This window comes from Silene latifolia, chromosome 1 (assembly GCF_048544455.1).
Source record: "Silene latifolia isolate original U9 population chromosome 1, ASM4854445v1, whole genome shotgun sequence".
Lineage (NCBI taxonomy): Eukaryota > Viridiplantae > Streptophyta > Magnoliopsida > Caryophyllales > Caryophyllaceae > Silene > Silene latifolia.
The window spans coordinates 196,768,215-196,795,343 of record NC_133526.1 but is presented as its reverse complement, the minus strand read 5'-3'; positions in this window follow the sequence as shown (position 1 = coordinate 196,795,343).

Genomic DNA, 27,129 nt, shown 5'->3' with positions numbered 1-27,129 from the left:
TACTTGGTAAGGTTTGTGCTATGAGAGATAACATGAATGTAAAGGAAAATGCGATTAAGAAGTTTGAACACATGGACAGATGGTATATTAAACTTCTATTGCAGTCGACTAGTGTTTACACACTTACGAAATGCATCACAAGGTTGTAATATGTATTGACTACCTGAATGTGATGTCGACATTTTGTAGATACCTCATTTCTGCACCTCTCGCAAACCACCCGGTGATGATTGGGCCGCATGTTTGCTACGCGGAACGATTTGTGACAGTTCGTAAGTTTATCGTCAAGTGATTGCTCAAATACTAATGTCTACCTCTTAGTTGTCATTTACGTGCCGATACGGTCGTTTTGACAGTAATTAGAGTACATTTGGAGTCCGGGCCTAAAACCGTCTTCATTTTCTGATAACCACTAAATCCCGAGTCAGAATGTTCCGGATATTTCTATTCCATATTTTATAAATATTTCACAATCTTTTTTTTTTTGATAAAATGTAAATATATTATATCAAAAATAGGGGTTAACCATACATTTTAGATCGGCCAAAATAGGATGGCATGCGAGTCGACTAAAATACAACAAACAGGAGAGCCCAAAACAAAAAGCCCAAACTATAAACTTTTTCTCCATCTTCTCTATCCCGTCTAAAACAACAAACAGAGATAGACCCTAGATCCGACAACAAAAGGCGATTTATCCTTTGGTAAACAATTTCCCGTAATATTCACATAAAATATTAAGGAAAACCGAATTATTCCGTCCTTCTATAACTCAAACACGGAAATCTTTCTTCCGCAGGAGGAAACCCCTTGGGAATAGACGCAGTAGGTGCTACGCCTCTTCCAAGAGACGCAGTGACTGCTGCGCCTCTTCCCATGTCCTTTTCTGCGTAATTTTCATATCTTTTTCATATCTTTCCGAGATTCACTTCCAAAGACTCTCCGAAACCCTAATTCCTTCACGTGATTAGTATAAATAGGAGCCTTCGCTCCTCATATTTCTCACGCGAGTGTCCGCCCTTCTTTTCTTCCTTTGCATTCTAGACCTTTGTTCTTACTTTTTGGCGTCTACGTGCTTGAACATTCGACCACGTAAGCTCGAATCCTTCTGAGTACCAGCCTCGTTTGCATGACCGACCAATTTGACCAACTCCACATCAATCAACTTAATTAACTTAATCGTTTTCCTCTTACGAGGGCACTTTCGTATTTGCATTATAGTTCGAGTCGAGCATCGCTAATCGATAACTTAGTCCTTCTCGTTTCGTCAAACATGTAAGTCTGAGGGTGTAAAATCTCTCTTTTATTTATTGTAATTTATCTTTTTGTATTACTATTGTAAGGTTTATGTCGAAAATACCTCCTTAAAACCGATTTCTAAAACCGTGCTTTAAAACCTCTTTTTGCGGATTTCCAGAAGACAAACCGTCGAGAAAGGACGCAGAATCGCTGCGCCTCTTGAAGGGACGCAGCACCTGCTGCGCCTCTTCGTGAGGCTGCCGCAGTTCCTGCTTCCTTTCTTCTTCCTTCGTCCTCTGTAATTCGTTCGTCTTTTTATTTGTTTCGTTTGTTTCTTGTTAATTCTTTGACATAATAGCTTATAATCTCACATGTATATTAATTATCATCATTAACATGTTTTATCCATCGTAAATTCGACTTAAATCCCTTATAATCCAATATTTACGGGGTTTTGTCATTAAATTCAATCCGAGTTGTAGAAATTCGATTTGTTCATATCGGGTTTCTGGAATTCGATCCTTTGATATATTTTCATCTGTTTATTGTCATATTCATCGCATGTTCGTCATTAATTTGTCATTAATTCGTCATGTTTAGTTTATTTCATTCACACATGTCACTAATCTTTCATTCTTTCATGTAAATAATCCGTTTGCATCCGTCTTATCCATGTTTTATTGCTTTTATGACCTTCGATCACATGTAAATAACCTAATGATCACTTCCATCCGAGTAAATATATTAATATATCCTTAAATTCAGCAATTCAAATTAACGATTTGCGATTAAAACTTCACGGCCTGAACTCACCCTTGAAACAGACGCAAAGAATCGCTGCGCCTCTTCCGAGGGGCGCGATCTGCTGCGCTGTTCGAGATGAATTATGTCTCTGAACTCCGTCGTTGCCTGACCTAGAATAATTAGCTTACGTATAATTGACTATTATCCGTATTATCACCTTCGTTAATTCTTTTGATTCATTCTTTTATTCGTTTTTCCAAATTATCCGTTTTAAAGGTATTTTCGACATAAACCGCCTAATCCATTGTAATTGTTGTAATTTTTTATTATCGTAATTTTCCTATTGTATTTGTCATTGAATTTTGTATCATTTGTATGTTTTCACATGTAATTGAGCATTAAATCCTACCTCGACATTAATTGTTTGCTAATTATGTGTCAACCGACTTAGCCTAATTCTCACATGTTAGGATTAAAACTTGAATGTTGCATTGCATGCATATAATCGACGATATATCAAGTATAGACGATTTTCCTTAATCATTAGTAGAGGCCGCTATCGAGGCGGGCGGGATTAGGTGTTCGATCAAAAGAGCTTCCTAATACGTACCCTCACCCCTTACTCCAGATCTCTGTGAACATCCGTGTTCATTGGCATCCACGAGAGTCATTATAGACATAAAATGCTAAGGGTAATGATTGCTTAGTGTTCATGTCACTACTTTGTGTCTTGACATGGCACGAGGTATTCGAGCGGTTCCAATTTCCCATAAAAATTGGTGGCGACTCCAACAAAAATGCAAACGCTTGTTCTCTTCCTCCCAATCGCCCCCGTGGGCCCCCCGCTGTCCACAGTTTGGCGACTCCGTTGGGGATATTACACTTACGTGTAGCCAAGGGTGAAACTTGAACAAGGTTAGGGAATAGTTTATACAAGACAATTGTCGGTTTTCATAACTCGGTCTTCCTAGACCGTTTCATTCGGCCTTCCTAGGCCTAACCCAACCCATTCGACCAATCGTCCCGTCTAAACGGTCCTAATTCTTATTTGGGCCTAAGGATGGATAGCGATTGACGTCATCCATACCATGATGCTTACTCTTTTTTGTATCAAGGGCCTTCACTACTTGAGGAAATGGACTAGGAATCGGCCTTACTCCTGTTTGGTACGAGCCTCTCCACAGACTTCGGGTTTGATGGTTCGGTATGGCAACCCACCCTTTAAACCAAAACCCTTTTAAATGCACTCAACATCCCGTTATAATGCTTGTATAAATGTTTGTACCTTACGTGATCACCATTTCTAAACGAAACCATGACGATTTTTGCAAAAATCAAAACCCCTTTTTTTAATCAAAATTTCGAAAAGGCCATCGGATTAGTGCAAAACTCAGTCGAAACTCTGTCCGTTTGTCGAGTCAAAATTCGGGCCACAAGCCCATTTCAAAACCTCACTTCGAGTCCACTCCTACAACTACACTATAGTTGGCTATGATACACATTTTCAAAATTTTGTCCTTTCTTCAAAGCTCACTCAACACAAGTGGCACACACCCACTTCACGAGTCAAAAACATTTCTTCTTTTAGCAAGTGTGTTAGAATGGTCGATCATGTTTTGATTCATCATCGGTCTCTTATCCAGTTTTCAAGATGTCTTGAACCAGCGAAACAAACCTCCACCAACTTCAAGATGGTAATGATCGATTCCTAGCCGCACTAGCTCAAATCCAAGTTACTCAAGACCAAGTGTATGATCGCCTTGACACCATCAAGGGCCGGATCTATGCCGTAGAGGGGAGATTGCCTCCTCATGAAAGTGAAGTAGTGGGCGACTACGCGGATGAATCCAAGGACGAAAATCCTCCCATGGGGCTGACTGTAGCTGAGAAAAGACTCCAATAATTAGAGGAGCAATTAATGTACCTTAAAAGGGATGACATTTATAGGGAGAATAATCGCAAGTATGAGGCCGTCAACTCCAAATTGCCAACCAACTTCAATATGACGGATATCCCTAAATTCAAGGGGCACGAAAACCCTTTGAACCACATCCGCGCCTTCAAGGATTACATGTCTATCAAAGGTATCAAACCCGAGATGTTCTTAAGGATCTTTCCTTCATCTCTTGACACCATCCCGAAGCAATGGTTCTACTCTTTAGATCATAAGAAGATCGTTACTTGGGAAGATGCCGCGATCGAGTTTGCCAAGCAATATGCGGATAATGCCGAGATCCAAGTTAACATACGCACTCTAGAGGTTCTTACCCAAAATGACAAAGAAGGTTTCACCGACTTCCTAAGTAGGTGGAGGAAGACTAGTACCCAACTAGTTGAACGCCCGGATGATGCTACCCTTGTGGAGAAGTTCGTGGACAATCTCAAACCCATTTATGCCAACCATTTGAGATACCAAAACATCAAAACTTTCAAGGACTTAACCGTACTAGGGACAAGGATTGAAGATGACACCCTGTAGATACCCGTATCCGTCGATATTGGAATTTATAGAGAACCCGACAAACACCCGATGATGATAGGACACATGTATTCTTTAGTTGTCATTGTCATTATTTGGAGCTCGTTTTACGATGTAGAATGGGCGTCATCGATGAAGTATTTTATTAATTTAAATGATATTTAAATTAATGTTTCTTAAGTAAGTTCATTTTATTAATTTAAATGATATTTAAATTAAAGTCTTTTTAAAGTGATTTCAATTTAATTTATTTTATTTTGAATTTATTTTCCCAAGTTTATTTTATTGAAAATAAAATAAATATTTGATTTGAAAAATCATTTTGTGAGTATATTTGGTTTGAAAAATCATTTATTTTAATGTGTTAATTGATTTGAAAAATCGATTTGAAAATCGAAAAGAACTCGTTTTGAACATGTGTTTTTGAGCTCGATTTTAGCTCGGTTTTTGAGCCCGTTTCCTTTAAAAGTTGGCACGAATCTCGAGTACACTAACCAACCTAGACCACTACCCATCCAACCCCAGTTCGAACCCCTTAACCACGGCCCAAATCCCATCCCAAATCGCCCCCAACAGCCCGCATACAAATAGCCTACCCCCTGTTTTGCGTGATGAATCCCGAGCCCAAAACCCGCTCCAAATACCACCAAAACCCGTGCCCATTAACCCTAACCCATACCCTAATATCCTACCCATATTACCTTACCTTAATCACCAAGAAAAACCCCCAAACGAACCCTAGAAAACCCCCCAAAAGCTGCTGGACAGCAGCTATGTTCAGCCGAGCCCGTCTGCCTCTCCTCCCTTTTACCCTACTTTAACTCCTTATAAATACCCACCCTTCACCATAAATTCATTCCTCTAAGTTCCCCATACATACTACCTTCACTCACAAGCTTTAAACCTCAGAAACAAACCCTAATTGCCTCTCAAAAACCCTCCACAAAACCGACATCCAAACTGAAACAGTTTGTGTGTCCTCTTCGAAAAACAATTCGTTCCTCCTTCAAACCTCCGTCAAAACTCGAGTTTCTTGTTCCTAATTAACCACATAACATTCATCTACACATTAGACAAAGATTTACGAGCCAAATTGCCCTTGAGAGTACACGAAATCCCTCGAAAAACAGAGTGTTATACACTCTTTTTGCGATTTGTTCTGTCTGTCCAGTTCTGTTTGTGCTCGTTTTTCGTGCCCAATAACTCAAAACAAGCAGGGGTTGCTTTAAGATCTCTGTTCTCCTCTCTTTATAGTTTTCAAAACATCTTTTAAATCGAATTTTCACCGTGAAACGAGGGAGAAATCGTTGTTTGAAAGTTGCTGTCCAGATTTGCCAAAAACGCGTGTTTGCTTTGTTTCTTCGTCGACGACGGCCTCTCGAGATAAAATCTACCATCGATTACGACCCAAGACGGTGTCAACGATACATGTAGGTTAAGGGTGCATCAAATCCTCCTCTTTCTCCTTTTTTATTTCGTTTTTATGTTTGTTTTTCTTATAGTTTGTTTTCGTTTGTTTATCGCTTTTATTTATCGTTTAAATTAACTATGAAACTAGTTTAGTCCGAGTATGAGTTAAAGTACCACCATGAACACCCGCGTTGACTTGAGATGGGAAAAGAAACCGCTACATCAGTCGGTCGTACACCCCCGTCTCATTTACATATCCTCGTGTTCAAGGTAGGGCATAAATAAAACGAATTTCTAACTTCCGTTCCTCGCTTTTGACCCTTTGTTGTCTCGGCCAATTCGACCCACCTTAGGACCCGTTGCATGTTAGTATGACTTCTGATTGTTAACATATAACTTATTTAGATGACATTAGATCAATTTAATAACCTAATTAGACACGATAGGTGGCTTCGACATAAGCTTTAAAATCAACTAACAATTCTGTAATTCAATCGAATGCATCTCTCTTTCACATAATTTCTCGCTAGTATGAGAGTGCGTGATTAGCACCTTCTTATTGACACTCGATGAGTTAAATTAATTAGCGAATTTGACCTAACTTGACCCCTTTTAGGCCGTGTAGAATGCCCCTTTGCGCGACATCATCTCAACCGATCAACGTCGTTTTCAACTTGTTTTCTAATTTGTTTCGAGTTCGTTTCACAATCATTTGATCTAACTAATGAACCTGACCTAGGACCTAGGGTAGCCGTGTTTGGTTTGGCCGTGATTTGGCCGTGTCTTTTGGTCCTTCTGGTTTCGTCCGTTTTATGAATCGCTTGTTCTTTATCGCTTTATAACTTGTAATTTATCGTTTGTTCATCGAGTTGTAATTTTCAAGTTAGTTTCCCTTTATCGAGTCAAAACCTCTTTCAAAAACCTTAGTTTTGTTTGGTTAGATGGTTGTGTCCCAATGCATGTAAGAGCGTAGTAAATCGCATGTTGTTTAAAGCAACATGGCCTGGTTTATGCTAATGCATGCTTTGGTGTGTAGCCCTATGTCTAATTCGATGAGATTAAGTGAAAGCACACATCACGAGGAGTGACCCAAGGCCGTGAGTCATGTAAGCCGTGGGCCACCCCTCTTGTGCGCGGTTTCCTAGGCCGATTGGCCGTGTAATGTATCGTGTACGGTTTCGTATGTAGCAATTGTATTTAGATCGAGTTGTATCTTTAATTTATTGTTGTGTCGGCATGAAATGCCTGGTTTGTAATAGGTAGATCCCAACGGCTCCCCCATTCCCCCTAAGCCTTGTTTGCTTTCGTTTATATGTTGCTTAGATCAATCAACCCACATGCTAAATTACAACTTTGACAAAGTTAGTTTAGTTGCATCTAAATCGACATAGAAACTTCACATGTTAGGGTTAAAACGATGTTTGCATTTCATATATCGTAGTAGCTATGACCTTGTTTGAAATCCATACTTGACTTAGTAGAGGCCGTTATTGACGGGCGGGGTTGGGTGTCCTTATGGGCTTCCCAACACGTACCCTCACCCCTTACTCAAGATCTATGGTTTGTGGATCCGTCTAAATACCATTGGATTACGAGAGTCATTCAAATCGAGTGATATAGGGTACAAGTCTTTATCTTTAGTCACTCGTAGTCAATTGGCTTTATGCTTTTCGATGAAAGGTGTAAAGTTGACTTGAACGGTTCCAAGTTCCCAAAAAACTTGGTGGCGACTCTAATATGTCTTAATTCGATTCGAAAGAACCTCGAGTCGATTATGCCTGGTGTGGATCCCGCGGACGCAGTTCCCGAGGGCCTTGTCCACACACCCGTAAAGGGCTCTTGTCCAAAACGGTAGGTCGAGGATATCAAGGCTCAACAAGTCGGTCTTACGGCTCCACTAGCAAGACTGATGAAGTTAACCTTCTCGAGCCATCCAAGAAAAGTACCCCGCCGAGGAAATTCACAAACCTTGTGGATACTTACTCCAACGCTCTTAAAAGGTTAATGAAACAAGGAAAACTCCAACCCGTAGGACTTACTCCCGAACCTGAAAAGAAATCCAAGTTCTGGGACGAGAACTCATACTGTGAATACCATAGGGGTAAGGGGCATGACACAGAGAAATGCTACAAATTGAAAAATGTGCTTCAAGACATGATTGAAGATGGCCGACTACCAATACCGCCAGGAGGTAAACCCAACAATACTCAGAATCCTCTTGGAGTTCTAGTGATTACAAGTGACGAATCTACCTTAGATTGTTCACACCTCATTTTTCCAGTTGAAAATGAAATCCATGCAATCGAGAATGAAGGGTTCTACTCTACTATCTCCCCTACCATTTCCGACTTCATCACATGGGCAAGGAGTGTGGATAGACAAGTTTGGGAATTAGAAAATGTGGTGACAACTTTACGTGATCCCAACGCAACACCCAAGGAGCATGTGTCACTAATCTTCTCTCAAAACGCTACTATGCAAGAAATAGTCGTCGTGGTTGATAGACTAGTCGACCAAATCATACGACTAGAAGATGAAATCATGAGAATGAGGGAACTAGCTACAATCAATGGAGTTTGGGCCGATGATGATGAGGACGAGTACCTCATCGAAAACTCCCTAGTCAAGGAAATAGTCCAAAATGGTGAAGACCAAGATGTGGACCACCTAACTCGTTCGGGACGTCCATATCAAAGCACTACTCAAAATGGTCCAACCAACGTTGTCACACCAAATGATAACGAAGATGACTCCACTGACCATTTGCTCAAGCAATTACAGAAGACGAAGGCTGATCTTTCAGTCTGGCAATTAGTAGCGAGCTCATTCCCACATCGCCAAGCTTTACTGCAAGCTTTGGCCAAACTAAATGTAGCACATAACTTGACACCAGAAGATGTAGTCAACTTGGTCTTCCAAGAATCACCGAAGCTAAGTAATCCTATGACTCTCTCAGACGAGGATTTGCCACCTTTTGGCGCTAGTCACAACTTAGCTCTTTACATCACTGTCATTTGTCTAAAGAAGAACGTGCCAATGACCTTGGTAGATGATGGCTCTGCGGTCAACGTCATACCCCTCAAAACGGCATACAAATTAGGCATGAAAGAGTCGGATTGGACCCCTACCAATCAAGGTGTTTGCGCATATGATGGTACACGGCGAAAGGTGGTAGGACTTGCTAACCTAACCATAGCCACAGGGCCGATTGAGCGAAAGGTTAACTTCCAAATAGTGGACATCGAAGCTTCCTTCAACATACTCCTAGGAAGACCTTGGATTCACGCTTCCAAAGCAGTGACATCCACCCTTCATCAAAAGATCAAGATTCCACTAAATGGCAAGGTGGTGACGATCACTTCGTCACCCATCAAGGCAATAATCGAAAAGAAGTCGAACAATCAAGTCCTTGCAGATCCGGTATATGAACTTGGGGGCTTCCAAAGCATAAGTGTCATAGAAAGCGAATTGGCACCCTTATACTATGATCCCTACTCCAACTTGGTGGTCAACCACATACTCAAAACCCAGGGATACTTCCCTGGAATGCCTTTGAACCCCACTCGAAGAAACACCTTCGCACCATACAAGGAAGGCAACTCAAAGAGAATACCACTTGGACTAGGGTACAAACTCACTAAAGAGGAGGTTCTCGAGATGCTCGCTCAAGTTCAAAACCGTAAGTATGTAGGAGTCCAAATGCGACCCTATCTCCCTACCCTAAATGGGTACTTTGTTAAAGAAGGAAGTCTAGAACTCTTTCACGGGTTTCCCGAGCCTTGGCATTATCTCGAGAGGAAGCTAGCCGGAATCGAGATCTTTCACGATTGCTACTTCATCCCTCCAGAAACGGTTCCTACCGTCAAAACCCGTCAAGCACCTTGCTTAGACGGACAAGCTGTTAGTCTATTGTTCGGAGAAGATCGATTTATTAGAGCCGCGCAGGATGAGATCATTACCATGATACTTGAGGACGATCGCTTCAACCCCACCGCGTTAATCACAGAAACTAACGCGAGTCAACAGAAAGGATGGAGAAAGTCAATCAAGTGGACCAACAATCAAGGAAGACTCTTCAAGCTCACCACTGGAGAAGGAGAGATGTTCAAAGGAGAACCAGAAGACGATGAATTCGAGTCAGAGTCGGAGTCAGAGTCGGAGTCTAGAGAAGTCATTAGGGAGTCTCCTCCTGTCGTCATCCCCATTCCCTCGGTTTCTCCTAGCTTAGCCTCGAGTAGTCACAGTAGTTCGGGAAATGTCTCAACCACTATCCCTTTGCCGCCACTGACCATGGATAAGATGGCCTCGTTGTTTCAACTTTTCTCAAACTTTAATATGAATAAATCAGGTTCTGCTTACTCTGTGTGTTGTCTTGAGTGCAATTCTGTTTACGATGATACTGAGGATGACCAAGACCCAAACTCGATCGAAATACCTCCCTACGTAGCCAAAGAAATACTACAGGAAAGAGAAGAGGGACCGGTAATAGAGGACACCGAACCCATCAATGTAGGAACCGAACTAGAACCCCAAGAACTTAGGATAGGGACTACCTTGAGCTCTACCGAAAGGGCCGATTTCATCGACCTCCTAAACGAGTTCAAAGACGTTTTCGCTTGGTCCTACAAGGACATGCCATGGATCGACAGGGACATCGCCGAGCATAGAATTCCGATTAAGCCATGTTTCAAGCCTGTAAAACAGAAGCTTCGACGAATGAGAACGGAATGGGCTCTCAAAATTAAGGAAGAAGTTGATAAGCAATTCAAAGCCGGGTTCATCAAAGTTTCCGAGTATTCTGACTGGGTAGCCAACATAGTACCTGTACCCAAAAAGGATGGGAGAATCCGCGTTTGTGTTGAATTTAGGGACTTAAACAAAGCAAGTCCTAAAGATGACTTCCTTCTACCACACATCGACATATTGATGGACAATACTGCGGACCACGCATTACTATCCTTCATGGATGGGTATGCGGGTTATAACCAAATCAAGATGGCCATAGAAGACATGCATAAGACCGCCTTTGTCACTCAATGGGGAACCTATTGCTATACGGTCATGCCGTTTGGATTGATCAACGCCGGAGCTACATATCAACGCACCGCAACTACACTCTTACATGACATGATGCACAAAGAAGTTGAGGTATACGTAGACGACATGATTGTCAAATCCAAGGATAGAGCGAGAGGGGCATATTGCGAACCTTCGCAAATTCTTCGCAAGGCTACGAAAGTACAACATGAGGCTCAATCCTCAGAAATGCACATTCGGGGTAACGTCTGGCAAACTCCTGGGATACGCCGTTAGCCAACGAGGTATAGAAATATACCCTTCCAAAATTCAGGCTCTGATCGAAATGCCACAACCTCAAACAGAAAAAGAAGTCAGAGGATTCCTGGGAAAAGTGCAATATATAAGTCAATTCATATCGAAACTCACCATGATTTGTGAGCCTATCTTCAATAAGCTCAAGAAAACAGACCACACCATGTGGGATGATGATTGTCAAAAGGCATTTGACCGAATCAAAGAGATATTGGCTAAACCATCAGTGCTCATGCCACCTCAACGAGATCAACCTCTTGGTTTATATCTCACGGTAATCAAAAAGCGACCATGGGTGCCATGCTAGCTCAAACTGTAGGAAGTGAAGAAAGGGCTATCTACTACCTTAGTAAGAAGTTCTTGGAGTACGAGTGAAAATACTCACAACTCGAAAATACATGCCTCGCTCTTGTGTGGGCAACGAAGAAGCTACGCCATTACATGCTTAGCTACTCCGTCAAAATATACTCCAAAATGGATCCAGTCAAATACCTCTTCGAGAAACCCGTCCTCAACGGACGCCTAGCAATATGGACTTTGATGCTCTCAGAATTCGATCTCAAATGCGTGCCTCTGAAAGTAATAAAAGGTCGTGTCGTTGCCGAATTCTTCGCAGAAAATCCCATCAATGATGCACAAACAATAGACACTTGGTCATTTCCAGACGAGGATATACTCCAAACTGATGTAGACTCCTAGGACCTTTACTTTGATGGAGCGTCAAACTTAAGAGGATTTGGAATAGGAGTGTTGCTCATTTCTCTTGAAGGCGAGCATACACCAATCTCTGTCAAACTCGACTTCGAGGTGACAAATAACGCTGCAGAATACGAAGCTTGTCTAATTGGACTACAAGCGGCAGTGAGCTTAGGCATTAAGAACCTCCGAGTACATGGGGATTCATCCCTGATCATCAATCAAGTCACGGGATCTTGGAAAATTCGAAGCGAAATCTTAGCACCTTATCAAGCTAGAATAGACCAAGTTGCCCAATTCTTTGATCACGTGACATATCTACACCTACCTCGGGAAGAAAATCAATTTGCAGATGCTCTTGCAAAACTCGCATCTTTGATTAATATGCCAGATGACATGGTGGAGATGCCTTTATGCATCGCACGACGGTCAGAGCCAGCTTATGTACACCAAATCACCGATGAAGAGGAAATCGCGCAGGAACCCTGGTTCCAAGCAATCCTAAATTTCAAGCTCAACGGTACCTATCCAACGGATATGGACAAGAGGGGACAACGTGCTATACGCCTACTAGCTTCCCAATACGTTCTCATGCAAGGAGAGTTATACAAAAGAACACCTCTTGGTGTAATCCCACGTTGCCTTGATCATTCACAGGCACGAAAGGTGATGGAAGAAGTCTACGATGGAGAATGCGGTCCTCACATGAGTGGGCCTATGATGGCAAAGAAAATCACACGTTTGGGGTATTATTGGACCACAATGGAATCCGATTGCATCAACTACGTAAGACACTGCCACAATTGCCAAATCTCCGGGAATGTACAACACGTCCCTCCTTCATTGCTCTATACGATGACATCTACTTGGCCTTTTTCTGCCTGGGGAATTGACATAATCAGCCGAAACAGGAGGTCACTGTTTCATCCTAGTGGCGATCGACTATTTCACCAAATGGGTAGAAGCGGCTTCCTACACTAGTCTCACGGCTAAAAATGTGGCAAAGTTCATACAAAACAACATCATCTGTCGATACGGTTGCCCACATGAGATCATTAGTGATAATGGATCACATTTACAAGCTGAGACTGAGCAATTTCTAGCCAAGTACAAAATTAGGCATCACCACTCTTCGCCCTATAGACCACAGACTAACGGCGCGGTAGAGGCAGCAAACAAGAACGTTGTCACAATTCTCAAGAAAATGATTGACAACTATCGAGATTGGCCAAGCAAGATACCCTTTGCTTTGTGAGGATATCGTACATCTGTTAGGACGCCCACTGGGGCTACCCCTTTCTATTTGACTTACGGCATGGAAGTTGTACAACCAGTCGAGCTAGAGATACCATCCTTGCGTATTTTACTCGAAAGTCAAATCCCAGAAGCCGATTGGAAGAGGGATAGATACGAAGAACTCATCCTCCTGGATGAACGTAGGCTACGCGCCTTGCATAATGTCCAAACATATCAAGTACGTATCAAGCGAGCTTTCAACAAAAGGGTTAAGCCAAGAAACATCAAGGAAGGAGACTTAGTACTCAAATCGGTTAGAGCTCTTTTACCTGTTGACCCACGGGGAAAATTCAAACTTAATTGGGCCGGACCATTTCTAGTCAAGTCCATACTTCCAGGGGGTGCGGTTAGAATCACAGGCCTAGACGGGAATGAGTTTTCCAACCCAACAAACCTTGACCAACTAAAACGGTAATATGCCTAGAATAGGAACAAAAACGCGCCTCGCGTAACCTCACGTGTCGCTCTTGTGGCACTGAATAAACGGCCCCTGGCCAAGCTGAAATAAGCTAATGTCACTTTGCTCTTGCACTTTGACAATTTTGTCGTCCTCATATCATCAAATAAACTAAATTTGCACCTTTAGAGTAAGCAAAAGCTCATGCTTATTTTCTAAGTTCATTACAAGCTCTTGCTTTGAACAATTATTCTTTTACATTTACTCGAACTACGCGCAAGGGTTTGATTTCATCTTTAATGAATACGTAGGCAATCCTTCACAGGATACAACCTATTATTTTTAAAATGTAAATAGAAGGACATTTGCATTGCATTTGGAATTCGACAAGAATAATAAATAGAAAATCACAACGGTTTCATAACCATTTAACCTTTTTATTTCATTCATTTTCTAATAATAGTACGCTACATAATAAAAATAAAAATAGGCTAGGATTCTAAAAACCCACCTTTTTATTACAACAATAATAATAATAATAATAATAAATAAAGACTCGGGCTATTCTTCCATCTTCCCTTTGCCCTTGTCATTTTTGTCATATTTCTTGTCACGACCTCGAGTCGGGCGCTCTTGCGCCACTTCGGACCTAATCACCAACGGTCTTTCTCGAGGCCTAGACTTCTCATTCTTGCCAATCACCATCTCTACGATAGGAGAGGTCTTCGGTTTCTTCGAAGGATGAACGACTCGAAACCCGGCTTCCTCCTCTCCCTCGGTCAGATGCTTCTCCTTCTCTTTTTCCACCTCGCGCACCTTGTAGTCAACGGGCTCGCGCTTCCTCAATCTCTCGTGCTCTTCCGGAGTAGTAGCTTTCCTCCATCGCAGATAAGAATCCGACACCCATAAGGCATTAGCAGAAGAGTTCAAGAACCATACATTTCTTTGGGCCCATTTAATGGCCCACTCCCTTCGGCTCTCTGTAGTAAGCGCCACGACAGTCAGCGGGACGGTATCAAGCTTCGGGATCGTCTGTTTTAGCCCAACCTGTCTCATCAGCCTTTCCGGGAAGATGCACACCATGAATTCCAGGCCAGGAATGCGCACGGATCGGGTAGGATCCAAAGAAGACACTCCGGTGATGATTTGAGATGCCACCATGGTACAATCCACCTAACTAAAGGGCCATCATCACTCTTCAGTTTGTTCTCCCAATAATTGCAGACTCGGGTGAAGTCCACCATGTAAAGCCTGGTCCTCATTGCAATTGAACGAGCATGATAAGAAGGAACGTGAACTGGGGGCTCGATCAATCGAAGTCGTTCCATAAGCCAAACCTACCCAAAAGCAGGCATTAGACAAAACGGAAAAAAAAAAAAAAAAAAAAAAAAAAAACGACGAAAAGAAAAAAAAAACGAAAAAAGAAAAGTAAGCATTCTTTTACCTGCAGAATGACGGGACTTCCCAAATACGGTAGGTCACGGTTGGCTCTCCTATTATCCAAGCCCAAAAGGATCTCTCCTAGACATAAATAAGTTGGGCTCCTGCGCAGCTCCATTTGCTCAACAAGGCCCAGAAGACGGGGATCACCTCTCAAGTCTTCATCAACATGCCCTTGGAAGACATACACATGCAACAAGCAAAACCCAAATGCCCTTCGCCTAGCAACATAAGAAACTGTGGGGTCGGCCTTGTTAATGAATCGGTCAATAAAGTCCAACATTCGCACTCCCTTCGAGGTCACTAGACGGTCCACCTCGAGTATAGTCAACCCAAGCAAGTCTCTAAATTTGCTTTTATACCCTTGCGAAGTAGAAGGAATGGCAAGCAAGTGTTCAGGGTCCCACCCACCAATCGCAACAATTTCTTCAGGAAATGGGCAAATATCGCCTCCAGGGAACGCAAAAACATGGTAATTCGGGTCCCAATAGTCAAGACAAGCATCCAAGAATGGTTTGACAACCTTGATAAGCTTCAAACTCAGCAATGATCCAAGATTAAAGGCGCCCATATCATATTTCTCCATGTTGGAAAATTCGTTGGTCCATTCTTTTAAGCGAACCTCCACAGTATTCATGATGAAGGATTATTTTGAGAGTTTTATGTAATAAGACGAAGAAGAGACGGAAGAATTGTGTGAATAAAAGCTCCATCGACGTCTCTATTTATACTAATTTCTGTTTCCAAAAACCCGCCAGAACGGAACCACCTGGGAACAGGCGCAGCACCTGCTGCGCCTCTTCAAAGGGACGCAGCACGTGCTGCGCCTCTTCCTCAGCTTGACTTCCGTGATTTTCCGCGTTGGATCTTTCCTAATTCCTCGACGAATAATTTCCTATTCCTACGGGTTATTATTTTGGTAAATACGTGGAAATTACCATATTTCGTGTTTACTAATTCCGCGGGCACGCATTTCGAGACGATATCAACATTTTCGTCATTTTACCACACTTGTATAATTTATTTTAGGAAATAATTTTCATTATAATTCATTTCAAAATTTATATGTTTATTTCATTTACATATTTCTTTCATTTTTTTTTTTTTTCATTTCTAACTTATAGGTTTCTATTTTTTTTTCTTTTTTTAGGGGTAACCCTCCCTACCGTCCGGTCATTTCCGGTAAAATTTTTGCATTTTTTGCGTGCTTTTGAGTCATTCATTTTGCGCTAATTCAAGCCATGTATATATACAAATGTATGTTTTGCGTGATTTCTATGTAAATTTCGGCAGCATGACGGCGTAAACCGTCATCTACCAAACATGTTCAAAACTAACCTGCAGATACAAGCAACACAACCCAGCAGCAAAGGCACTCAGGCCATTTTATATACAACCAAAAAGGGAAATATACAACAAACTGGGGGCTCGAGCCCCAAACAAAGTCCCGAATGTTCAAAATGAAGGTCCAAAATGTACAAATGTGCAAAATACAGCCAACAAACAAACAAAAAACTGCACAAAACTACTGCTGGTCGCCCTCCAGCTCTGCAACTCTTGCCGCAAGAGCAGCAATCTCGGCGTCTCGAACCTCAAGCTCCCTCAACAAGCGAGCAGTCTCCTCCCGAGACTAAGCCAACACTCTCGCTCCAGCTCGCGGTCCCCCTGTAAACAACAAAATTGGCTCATGTCAATCATGTCAATCATTTCAAGAAAAGTTGGAAAATCAAAATTCAAAAATGAAACAGGCACAGGGTTCATACCTGACGGCCTCCCAGGTCTCAGCCCACGCGGGAGCTCCTCTCAGCTGACGACCTCCTCGTCCGACGTTGGCCCGTCTCGGGGCCTCCTCCTCCTCAACAGCCTCCTCCTCATGGACCTCGTCCCCAGCAGCCATCACCGCGGCGGTGAAGGCCTGCTCCAAAGCCTCCTCGACAACAGCAGCGTCTATCTCCATGGGAGTCCTCCCAGAAGTAGAAGCCTCATCACCTGCAACATTAAAGCAAATTTAGGCCGTGTCACGTGACGACAAGCCTTGGTTAAGGGATTTTTCGAGCCTTCGGAAGCCCTGAAATCGCTTTTTCTCGCCATCTTTGGCCATATTCTCACAAACCCGATCACTCGTGTGGTAATTTGGGTCAAGTCAAGCCTAATTTGACGCCTAGTCTTGGGTTAAAGTCGAAATTTCGGCAGCATTTCGTTATAACGACGATTATGCCCTAGAAAAGTGTCCTGAAAAAGCCGTCACGAACCAAAATTCTGAGATGGTAGGAAGTTTACCCATCATCCAAGGGTCCCAAATATCAAGTTTCATCGCAAATGGGCAATCCTAAGGCTATTTTCGAAGCAATTTACGGTTTAGCTGTGAAACCGTCCCAAATTCACTCAAAGGCTCAAAACTCAAGGAAAATTTGAAGCAAATACATGGTTGTGTTACTTATACTACCTATTATCCGTTTCTAATGCCAATTTGACAAGGCAAATGCATTTGGGGGAAAAGCCCCAAATTTTCGATTAATTGGGTCATAAACCCTAATTTTTTCGATCCAAAATTGAACAAATACGGAAGATTAATGCAAGAATGAGACGCATACCTCGATTAGTCATGATTGATGCAAGCTTTTGGATCAAACCTTGGCGGAAATGGTTAAGATTTGAGAGAGAAAATGAGGAATTTATGTTTCGAACAAATGAAGTAATCCCTCTGTTTATCGCGTTTTTACGCAGAAAAAACACCCTTAGGAACAGACGCAGCAGGTGTTGCGCCTATTCCAAGAGATGCAGCTCTTGCTGCGCCTCTTCCTGGTGTTCCCTCCATACGAGTTTTCAAAAATTCGTTATGAGTTCGTTATTTGCGGGGCCATCTTTGGTGCGCCTCTTCCCCGATGCTATTTTATTCCTTTGGTCCGTTTGATGATTATCTTTCATTCCGGCCCGCATTTCCAAGCCAGCAACAGACTATTACACGTTATTTATTGCTTCCAAGACCCTTACTTGTCACAACGAGCATATATTCCTTCACAGGTGTTTCGACACGCCTTCATTATATTTCCCCAACGAGAGTAAGCGGATAGACTTTCCCTCTCGAGACATGGAGATTAATTCCCGATTATGTTCCCCAACGAGAGTAAGCGGATAGACTTTCCCTCTCAAGACATGGAGATCAACATCAACCCCTATCTTTTCCGAAGTTTGTTCGAAGCTGAACACGAACAGATTTCTCCCAGCAGTTCCCGCCTGTGTCCTGCTACTCACAATATTTCTTGTTTCCCCTCGGAGTGCGATAAAGATGTCGTTCTCCACAGGTTCCTAGACTAGTAGAGTTCCTACACTCGAGCCTTATTTACCCTTTAGTTAAAACTTATATTCGGGTCTCCTTCCCGCCGATACTTTCCTTTAGGGCCCCATACCCCTAGCACCAATCCTTATATATCTTTTAGGTCTTACCCTTAGCTCCTATGCACCTCCGGAAGCATCTCGAGAAAGAAGTCTCAGGTATAGCCTCTTCTTATGGCTGGCGAGCCCCCTTACGTAGTCTAATGGACTTTAAACGACCCTCCCCGATAGTCGACAGACTCTAAAATGTTCCCGACGACAGGTCATTGGCTCAGACCCCTTGAGCCGCCTCGCGTCGCCATAGTCGTCAGGTTGTAATCTTCGATTGACCTGATGGCTATACTTTGACTTTCGCCTTGTCCAAGCCTCAGTCAAAGTGGGAGCTCTGTAGATACCTCATTTCGCACCTCTCGCAAACCACCCGGTGATGATTGGGCCGCATGTTTGCTACGCGGAACGATTTGTGACAGTTCGTAAGTTTATCGTCAAGTGATTGCTCAAATACTAATGTCTACCTCTTAGTTATCATCTACGTGCCGATACGGTCGTTTTGACAGTAATTAGAGTACATTTGGAGTCCGGGCCTAAAACCGTCTTCATTTTCTGATAACCATTAAATCCCGAGTCAGAATGTTCTGGAATGTTCCGGATATTTCTATTCCATATTTTATAAATATTTCACAATCTTTATCCTTTGGTAAACAATTTCCCGTAATATTCACATAAAATATTAAGGAAAACCGAATTATTCCGTCCTTCTATAACTCAAACACGGAAATCTTTCTTCCGCAAGAGGAAACCCCTTGGGAATAGACGCAGCAGGTGCTGCGCCTCTTCCAAGAGACGCAGTGACTGCTGCGCCTCTTCCCAGGTCCTTTTCTGTGTAATTTTCATATCTTTTTCATATCTTTCCGAGATTCACTTCCAAAGACTCTCTGAAACCCTAATTCCTTCACGTGATTAGTATAAATGGGAGCCTTCGCTCCTCATATTTCTCACGCGAGTGTCCGCCCTTCTTTTCTCCCTTTGCATTCTAGACCTTTGTTCTTACTTTTTGGCGTCTACGTGCTTGAACATTCGACCACGTAAGCTCGGATCCTTCTGAGTACCAGCCTCATTTGCATGACCGACCAATTTGACCAACTCCACATCAATCAACTTAATTAACTTAATCGTTTTCCTCTTACGAGGGCACTTTCGTATTTGCATTATAGTTCGAGTCGAGCATCGCTAATCGATAACTTAGTCTTTCTCGTTTCGTCAAACATGTAAATCTGAGGGTGTAAAATCTCTCTTTTATTTATTGTAATTTATCTTTTTGTATTACTATTGTAAGGTTTATGTCGAAAATACCTCCCTAAAACCGATTTCTAAAACCGTGCTTTAAAACCTCTTTTTGCGGATTTCCAGAAGACAAACCGTCGAGAAAGGACGCAGCAACTGCTGCGCCTCTTCGAAGGGACGCAGCACCTGCTGCGCCTCTTCGTGAGGCTGCCGCAGTTCCTGCTTCCTTTCTTCTTCCTTCGTCTTCTGTAATTCGTTCGTCTTTTTATTTGTTTCGTTTGTTTCTTGTTAATTCTTTGACATAATAGCTTATAATCTCACATGTATATTAATTATCATCATTAACATGTTTTATCCATCGTAAATTCGACTTAAATCCCTTATAATCCAATATTTACGGGTTTTTGTCATTAAATTCAATTCGGGTTGTAGAAATTCGATTTGTTCATATCGGGTTTCTGGAATTCGATCCTTTGATATATTTTCATCTGTTTATTGTCATATTCATCGCATGTTCGTCATTAATTTGTCATTAATTCGTCATGTTTAGTTTATTTCATTCACCCATGTCACTAATCTTTCATTCTTTCATGTAAATAATCCGTTTGCATCCGTCTTATCCATGTTTTATTGCTTTTATGACCTTCGATCACATGTAAATAACCTAATGATCACTTCCATCCGAGTAAATATATTAATATATCCTTAAATTCACCGATTCAAATTAACGATGTGCAGTTCCGGCTTCACAGCCAGAACTCACCCTTGGAACAGACGCAACAACTGCTGCGCCTCTTCCAGAGGGCGTAGTCCTGCTGCGCCTGTTCCAGGATGAATTCTGTCTCTGAACTCCGTCGTTGCCTGACCTAGAATAATTAGCTTACGTATAATTGACTATTATCCGTATTATCACCTTCGTTAATTCTTTTGATTCATTCTTTTATTCGTTTTTCCAAATTATCAGTTTTAAAGGTATTTTCAACATAAATCGCCTAATCCATTGTAATTGTTGTAATTTTTTATTATCGTAATTTTCCTATTGTATTTGTCATTGAATTTTGTATCATTTGTATGTTTTCACATGTAATTGAGCATTAAATCCTACCTCGACATTAATTGTTTGCTAATTACGTGTCAACCGACTTAGCCTAATTCTCACATGTTATGATTAAAACTTGGATGTTGCATTGCATGCATATAATCGACGATATATCAAGTATAGACGATTTTACCTAATCATTAGTAGAGGCCGCTATCGAGGCGGGCGGGATTAGGTGTTCGATCAAAAGAGCTTCCTAATACGTACCCTCACCCCTTACTCCAGATCTCTGTGAACATCCGTGTTCATTGGCATCCACGAGAGTCATTCTAGACATAGAATGCTAAGGGTAACGATTGCTTAGTGTTCATGTCACTACTTTGTGTCTTGACATGGCACGAGGTATTCGAACGGTTCCAATTTCCCATAAAAATTGGTGGCGACTCCAACAAAAATGCAAACGCTTGTTCTCTTCCTCACAAGCGCCCCCGTGGGCCCCCCGCTATCCACACATTTGTCGTTTGAGTTATTATTAAGTCACCTTATACTTTGTTACGTCCAAACGGTTGTAGAGACAATTGGACCCCGTTAAAGTGAACACGGATTAGCATTGTATTCGCCCATAGTTACTTAGATGAGGTGACGTCTCGAAATGACTAGAATGTGATGCGATTAATGGCAAGTTCAAGTGCCATGGAGTCATATGAGAATGACTAGTTGATCACATAGGCAGACTGTTAGGAACACTTTGTCGGGCCTTATGACCGCTTATAGAGTTCTGGCAAATTTATATAGCCTGGTCGTGGCGAGACCTACTATAGTATTCTAATGAGTCGATTCTTTTGACTAAAGACTATTCGCCTAAGATGGCACAGTTTCAGATTAACTTTGATTTGAGTTACTACGACCTTCGTAAATGGGGTCAAATGGGCATATTTTGGGTTATGACAATATCTCATGGAAACCCGAGGAGTAATGAACTGGAAATGCGTGTCCACGCTCGGAAGATATCTATGGTAGATAAATCCGGTCACTCAGTTATTCTCCAGATCGAGGAAACCACTCTCGATATGATCACTTGCAAGTACGACCTGAAAGACACCTTGCATTGAGTGAGAGATAGTAATAGGACAAGAGAATTGGTGACTCACTCTTGTCGAGGACAAGTGGGAGATTGTTGGAATATGTGTCCTCCGACAATAATGCGATCACAACTGTCGATCATGATGATCACATGTTTAAGTCTTATTTTAAAGAATACAATTGGGAAGTAATATTTTACTGTCAACTGGTCCACACATATCGGTAATGATTAGCTGACTAGAGTTTGACATTACTGTCGTGCGACGGTGGTGATCAGTTGATCCTCTTAGGTCATACCTAAAGGGTAACACTCTTAATTGATTATTTAATTGATCGTATGACGATACGGGTTAATTAAATTACTTAAAATTGACAGACGATTTTGGAAGTAATATTTGCGTATCTCATTATAATTTGATTAAATAAGATACGATCTAAGTGATCGAATTGTTTTATTACTTATATGAAATTATTTTTTAAGGAAACAATTGCATTTGAATGAATAATTAATTATAAATACAAGATGTTGTGATTTATAATTGGTAAAAATTTTGGTACAAGTAATTATGAATTACTAAGTCAATTTTGTATATGACGTATTTTTATTAATGCGTTGATTTTTAATATGTTAAAAATACATAACAATTTTACATGACATGTGACATGTGACAAATTGACAAAGTTAAAATGGAATCCATTTTATCTTAATATGACCGAAATAATGGGGTGTTTTAGGAAAATATTATGTTGATTATTATACACTACATGCACACTAGTGTATTATTCATTCTCTAACACATCTAAAATATAGAGTTTTTAGAGAGAATATTACTCCTTCTTCTCCCTTCTCTTAACCGAAAAACAAGAGACAAAATTCAAAATTTTGGGACAATTTTATTAAGATTAATATTGTTCTAGTATTAATAATATTAATCTTTTGAGAGGTTATATTGGGTATAATTCCTTGGGAGGGATTCTAAGCTTGAATCCTTGTTCATCCAATATTAGGAAGCTCAAGAACAAGTGAGTAGGAGAACTCATTTGTGCCATATATCTGAAATCTCAATGTAAGGATGACGATTTCTTCTTTATCCTTATTCTTGTTTTCATGCATAAGATCTAAATTAATTTTATGACTAAATTAATTATAACATATTTGAATATGTTGAGTATAATGAGATATAGATTTCTAACAAGCGGTATTAAGAGCCTTAGGTTGTTTGCATGCAAATCGGTTATTGTTTTTCCGAGTTATACGATTAACAAACAAAACTTACAAATTTGTGTTTATTATGATATATCACGAAATTTATTTTGCATGTTAAGTTTCTGGTCCTAAAATGTATTTAGGATTTTTTGGTTAATTTATGGATTTTTATTGTTCATTTTGTATAATAATGGCATTAAAATGTGATTTTATGATAAAAAAATCATTTTTGGACTAAAATTAGCTAAACTTCGTTTTTTTCTAGTGGTTTTTGGATATGTTTTCACATATATTATCTTCTGATTACCTGTAAATTTTCATAATTTTATGAGTTCTTATGCTCGAAATATGGATTTTTCAAGATAAAATCAAATTTAAATAGAAAAATAGGTTAATATGAGTTATATTTCGAATATGGTTATAGAAATTTAGTATGTTGTCACATGCAAATTTACGAGATGTGTGTAAAATAATTGGCTATAATGAAGTCTTTATGCATGATTTATGAATTTTTGATGAAAAATCACATAAATAGTGACTTTAATTAGTAAAATTGCTAAAACATACTTCATGACTAAGTAAAATCGTCACATGTTGCATTTTATCACTTATTTCAGATCTAAAAGTGAAAAGTTGATAAAAATAATTTTTCTCATATTTTTGTGATAATAATTGATAAATCCGTTAAATCGCAACATTGTTTTTCTCGATAAATTTTGAAATTTTAACCTAAGTTTTTGGAACATTATGAGTGTCATGGTATTTTTCCAGAATTTTCATGAGTTTAAATTTCAATTTTTGAAATTATTTGAAATTTTTATGATTTATTTGAAGTTTATAGCATTATATTGTAATTTTAAAAGTCCTGTTTGAACAATATTAAGAAATATAAGTTAATTATTGTTAATATGTTAGTGGAGACTAATTTTGAGTCCTAAGATGGTTATGGTAATTAACTAGTACATAAATATGATTTTATGTAATTATTGTGATTTTTTAAAAGGTTAAATCACGCAAATCCGTAAAAACCGATTAATATACGATATTGGCTCCTTAAAGGCGATTTAGCATAAAATTGGGCATGTTCATACATATTATAATGCTGCATTTTATTTATGATTGTCATATTTCAATTTTATGTAATTTTTGAATTATGTAATTTTTACTTAGTATGGCCTTAGTTTTAATTGATATTACCCGAAATGTATGGGAATATCGATTCGGTTGTAATTTATTGTGATCTCGTATCACCGTTTTGTAATTTAATAGATTTATTTTATTTTAATTACAAAAGTATAATAGGAAATTATGTAATTTGTTATGTAATTTATTTATTCCGGAGATCCTTGAAGACGGTGCCACTCGAGAAGGCGATCCATTAAAGACGGTGTTACCTCGAAATGCGTGCCAAGACCGAAGTTCAAGGGACCAAAGGAGTTGGTTTCCGAATTTGTAATAGTTAAATTAGATTTACTATTTTAGGAAGGCCATACTAGGATTTTTTTTTTATGCTTTGCATTTTATTTATATGTTGCATGCATCGCTAAATCGCCATAACTAAAACATGCATTATCATTTTGTCGAGTTTATCGACCGTGTCAATTACAATTATCGTAGTTCACCGCTTTAGTTTACTTAAAACGTGATAGATAATAAATTGACATGACCTCTCGTTAAAAATAAACAATTGAGACATAGCCTTACCAAAAAGTAGAAACCATGAAAACCTATTTCGTGAGGGAGTGCACTCGGCCACACCGGGGTACAAAGCTTGTTACGTAGGGGAAGTGGGTGATAAATGTCTATCCACCGAATTCATGTTGATGAGGGTTTCATCGGCCACACCGTGCCCAAGTTAATGTGGGTTTGGAACATGGACACATTTATTCGAAATTTGGATTGAGCTCAACGAAAGTATTCGTGACCGTAGTCGCATGTGTTCCGGGCTATATATAAATATTAGAGTAATTTTATCGACCAAGAGTTCTAAAAGTAGAATCGATTAAAGCGTTAATCCACCGAGTTATATTGATAAGGGATTCATCGGCCACACCGTGCCCAAGTTAATATGAATTTGGATCTTGGAATCATTTATCAAGTTGGATAGAGGTCACTAGATAAATGCAATAAAACTTGTTTAAATTAAATTTTTACGAGTGTTATTATTATTTTGAAAACGACATATGTTTTATTCCTTCTATTTTCGTTTTGTAGACCACTTTTATTTCTCATAACAAATGGCCGCACCAAACACCAACGCCACACCTCTCACTAATGCTTCATGGCTCCGATCCTTCATGGATCGTTGTAAACTTGAAAATAATGGGTCAAATTTCTCCGATTGGGATGCCCAACTCAAATTAGCCGCCCAAGGTGACGACAAGCTTCGTTACCTCACCGAGGCCTCTCCACCCGAACCTAATGCTAGGTCGAGTGCCGCCACTAGGGAAGCATATGAGGCTTACCACAAGGAGTTCGCCGCAATGAAAAATGTGTTGATTTTTGCGATGGAGGCGAATCTCCAAAGGAGAGCCTTTAAAATGGGCACCGCTAATGAAATCTATTCCAAGCTTGTGACAATGTTTTCACAAACTCCGAGGATCGTCCAATATGAGGCGGCCTCGGCATTCTTTGATCTCCATTTCAAGGAGGGCCAAAAGGTTAGCCCTCACGTGCTCAAATTGTTGGAGCTAGTCGAGACATTAAAGATTCAAAAGTTGAAATTTTCAAAGAACTCATTGTAGATAGGATTCTACACTCCTTATCCAAAGTCAAGGCATATGTTCAATTCCGGGTGAATTTTAACATGCAAGACAAGGACGTGTCTCTTGAAGAGTTGCACAAGTTACTTGTGCAAGCCGAAAGAGACATGAGGTTAAATGTTAACCCACCTAAGGATGTGCTTAACATAAGCACCAAGAGCAAGGGGAAATTCAAAAAGAATGGGAAGAAGGGTAAGAAGCAAGCTCCTACTTTCACCAAGGCTAAGACTTTTGAAGCTAGCACTTGCAAGACCAAGAAGGGTCCTCTTGATAAATGTCATTATTGTAATGGTGTTGGACATTGGAAAAGGAATTATTCCAAGTATCTTGGTGACATCAAAGCTGGAAAGATCACTCCAGTAGGTAAATGACTATCCTTTCTTTTATGTTTATAATTCAATTATGGTATTTTGATACAAAGTTGTGATAATGTATCCCCTTTTTATTGTAAATAGGGCCTCCACCAAGCAAGGACAAGGGAACAAAAAAGCAAGCTTGAGGAATCATGAAGGAGCTAGGAGTAGCTACCGATAAAGCTTGGCTTTTATTATTGTCTTTATTTTAATGTTATGGATTTTTAGAACTATTTTGATTTCCGTGTTCGACATGGAAATAGTTGATCCTTTCTAAACAATGGTTGTATTTTGGATTATGGTGGCTTGATTTGCAACCCAAGTCACCCCTTTTATCGTATTTTCTTTGTTCTAAAAATTCGTCTTTATATGCTTGCACATAGAAACATATGATCATCCACTTAAAGTGATCTAATAGACAACTATAATGATGGGATTCATTATATGTCCACAAGCTTAAGGCTTGTGAATGATCAATTATAAAGTGATGTTGAGTTGATGAACTCCCTTAAAGGAATGTCAATCACCAAGTACGCTTATCAAATCTAAAACAATTAGTCAACCTATGAGATAGTCCTGCTTATACTTCAAAAATCATTATTTGTGTCTCATAAGCTATCTTTGAATCTCTATTGTATTTATTCTAAATATAGAGTGAGAGAAAAATGAAGACACAAAGAACAAATTTGTATACTTGAGTAAATGAGATCTACAAAAAGAAATAATGATTTGTATACCTATATAGATAGTGTACACGAATAGATGAGATCTATGGTCTCGAATAGATGAAATCTACATGACAAAAGAGACCAAGTGAAGTAATCAAAAGAATATGTTCTCAAGATAACTACACGAGGAGACCAAAAGAAAGTTTTGGAAGAAAATGACTAATGAAAAGACTTATCAAGAGATTTGGCTAGTTTATGAACAACATTTGACCAAGAGTTTCAATATTGATATTTACTTAAGAGCCTAAATGAAACAAAGTTGCATCCTCGAAAGTAAATGAGATTTATGACTAAAAGTTGCAAAG